This window comes from Colobus angolensis, unplaced genomic scaffold (assembly GCF_000951035.1).
Source record: "Colobus angolensis palliatus isolate OR3802 unplaced genomic scaffold, Cang.pa_1.0 Scaffold146, whole genome shotgun sequence".
In the NCBI taxonomy this organism is placed as follows: domain Eukaryota; kingdom Metazoa; phylum Chordata; class Mammalia; order Primates; family Cercopithecidae; genus Colobus; species Colobus angolensis.
The window spans coordinates 36,502-39,885 of NW_012114555.1; the positions used below are offsets into that span (position 1 = coordinate 36,502).

At 38.9% G+C, this 3,384-nt stretch overlaps 1 pseudogene; it reads left to right on the plus strand.

Annotated features, from left to right (window-relative positions):
• Window positions 1-765: 765 nt before the first annotated feature.
• On the plus strand, window positions 766-1,713 carry LOC105507211 (annotated as a pseudogene).
• The last annotated feature ends 1,671 nt before the right edge of the window (window positions 1,714-3,384 follow it).

Below are 3,384 nucleotides of genomic sequence, written 5' to 3' on the forward strand. Positions count from 1 at the left end.
AATTTGAAAATGTGGCACTTTTCCTGCACCTAGAGCAGATCAAAAATAGTGAGATGAACAGTTTTGGTCAGATTCCCAGATAAGAAGCCTGATTCAAAGAGGTCAAAGGGAAATTAGAGAAGTCTAATATTATAACAACGAAGCCCTCTGTAGACCTTTCTCTTTGCTAAGGTTACAGGCAGGAAATAGGTAGTTAACAAGTCAAGCTGAAGAATGCCATTATCCTCATTATTATTTCTACCAATTATAATTGTCAAAGTGTATGAAATGCAAAGCACAATTTCTTCCGGATTTTCTATGCAACTCTGAGCCAGATTTTCTCCATCTAAAATGTCCTGCAAATATATGAGTCAGTTGTCAGAAGTTATATGAACTCTCATAGCTTTAAGATACTGTTCTTAACACCTTGAATATAGAAGAATTATACAACTAAAGGGATCATTAGTTTCTTGAATAAGTAAAATCTATATCGCAATTTTCAGAAAATAGGTGTTACAACTGGAATTACAGCTTAGCTACTTATTGTCTATCATCTTGCCAAACCACTTGTGGTTCTGTGCATCAGTTCTATCTACTATGAAATAAGAAGAGTTGAATCACCTGTTTTTGTTACAAGAAGAGCATGAATTAGGTTAAACACAAATAAAGCATATAAGACAAAATTAAGAGAACACCTGATAGAAAACGATTTTTAAAATGGAATTATTGCACAACCTGTTTCTCCCAAACATGGGGTCCTGTAGCCCAGGTCTTACCCGAATCAGGATGAGGTAGTGGCCAGTCCAGGTGGGGCTGTTGGCCCTGACCCTCCTTGCTGCGTACCTGCACATCCCACCTCTTCAGCTGTCCCCTGCCCTTCACTCATAGAAGTCTTCAGGAAAGTTGTTCACTTACAACGGACTGTGTATCTTCTACCAAGATTTTGTGGGTGTGCTTGGAAGTCCGGAGATAGTTGGGCGTTTACACGGCTTTCCAACATCCGGCTACGATTGGTACAACATTTGGGAAGTTTGACCTTGAGGTCTTATCGAGTGATTGTCCTTGATTTCTCAGGCTTTGGCTTCAGTGACAAACGGAGACCACATCACTATTCCATATTTGAGCAGGCCAGCATCGTGGAAGCGCTTTGAGGCATCTGGAGCTCCAGAACCGCAGGATCAACCTTTAGTCTCATGACTATGGAGATACTGTTGCTCAGGAATTGCTCTACAGGCGCAAGCATAATCTGTCTGATCGGCTTCCCATGAAGAGTCCCTGTCTATCGAATGGAGGTATCTTTCCTGTGACTCACCGTCCACTCCTCCAAAAGCTACTCACAGATGAGGTGTGCTGCCACCCATCCTCACGCAGCTGGTGGACTTTATATTCTCTCGAGGTCTCACCCCAGTCTTTGGGCCGTATACTCGGCCCTCTGAGAGTGAGCTGTGGGACATGTGGGCAGGGATCCTCAACGATGACAGGAACTTAGTCATTGATAGTCTCTTAGGGTACATCATTAGAGGAGCTAGTTCAGAAGGCGCTGTGTGGGAGTTCTTGCCTCTGTGACTATCCCCATTCATTTTATTTGTGGACCTTGGATCCTGTGAACCCCTACCCAGGGTTTTTGGAGCTGTACGGGAAAATGCTGCTGTGGTCTACATTAGCCGCGATCCACAGCTAGAGGATCCCATGGGCTTCTTGAGTGTATATATGGGCTTCTTCAACTCCTTCTGAGCTGGAAAGAGTACCTTCCCTGTATTACCTCGCCTACTCCCTTATCTGTTGTGTATTCCACTTAGGAAGAGATGCTCAAAAGAGATCCTGGCCTTCAAACACTATTCTCTCACAAAGTCCGCTTCACTCAAATTGGTGAACAGTATATAGGAAGAAGCCAGCAGGAACTCTAAGACTGACATAATAGTCCTCCACCCATTACTTTCACATCTGATCAAATGTATGGACTGGGCTTTTGTTTTGTGTTATTGTGAAACTCTGATGAGTGCTAACATTCACTGATGCAGAGAGACTTTTTTTGCATAAAAGATTTTTAAGATTTTGAACTCCTCTAAACTATTTAGAACTGCTCATTTCTGCCCCAACTCCAACAAGAATTCTACAGTAAGAATGAGGAGAAGGGCACCTCCTTCCTTGTTCTTGAATAGCTTTATGGGTACATACTTTTTAAAATTTCTTTAAGCAACAGAGCTGAGTCCTCTTTGTCATGCCTTTGGATTTAGTTTCATTAGCTGTGTTTAATTATGAACATTTTGTTAAAATAGATATTGGCTTAAATAATATGGTATTCTATGTATGATTTAAGACAATGATTTACCTCCACATTACATATATATATATTTTATAAGGATACTAAGTCAGCATACCCTTACTCTGCCAGAGTAGCAAACCTAATTAAACATGTTTGATTTCTGAATAAATTGAACCAAATCCAAACTATTTACAAAAGTTCCTCAAATCACAGGACATAAAGGACCAATAGCATCTGTGCCAGAGATTTACTGTTATTAGCTAAGAAGACCAATTCTAACAGCAAATAACAGTCTGCGACTCCTCATACCTCAGTGCTTAGAAGCATGTCTTTCTTGAGCTATCATAGAGGGGAAGGGATTGTTTTGTAGTCAAGTCACCATGCTGAATGTACAGTGATTCCTTTATGATGTCTGCTTACCTCCCCAGTGCCTGTCCCAGGGAGGCTTTCCGATGTAGCTCAGTAATTCCTATACTTTACAGACAGGAAAGTTCCAGAAACTTTAAGAACAAATTCAGAAAGATCTATGAGCAAATGGTGCTGAATATTTATTTTTTAAATCCACATTTCATTGCCTTAGTCAAAGCAGGATTATTAAGTGATTATTTAAAATTTGTTTTATTTAAATTTGCAACTTCAAGCATAACAACTTTGAAACTGGAATAAGTGTTTATTTTCTATTAATAAAAATGAACTGTGACAAAATTTGAATTATTAGCTCTTTATTTGATCAGAAAATGGAATCTCAGACAGGATAGGTGACTTGCTGAGAGTCACATAACTTCTTAGTGGTCTTTTAACTATTATATACAAGTCATAATTTAGGGCTCTTTACTGATAATTAATAGATAAAAGGACATTGAACAGATAGGTCTTTGTCATTATGATATCGTATTGAAAACAGTGGGGCTGCTTAAGTGTTTCTGCTTTTAAAGCTTAAGTAGCTGTTTATTTAAAAATTATAAAAGTTAAATTATATTACAGAATCAAATTATGATTTTTGCTTAAGCAATACAATAAGGAACATCACATGTATTCAGTGAGCCATCAGTATCAGAATCTCCTCAGGTGCTTTGTAGAAATGTCATTTCCTGGATATCTCTCACATACAATCTGAGACAGAATATTTTAATTGGAAC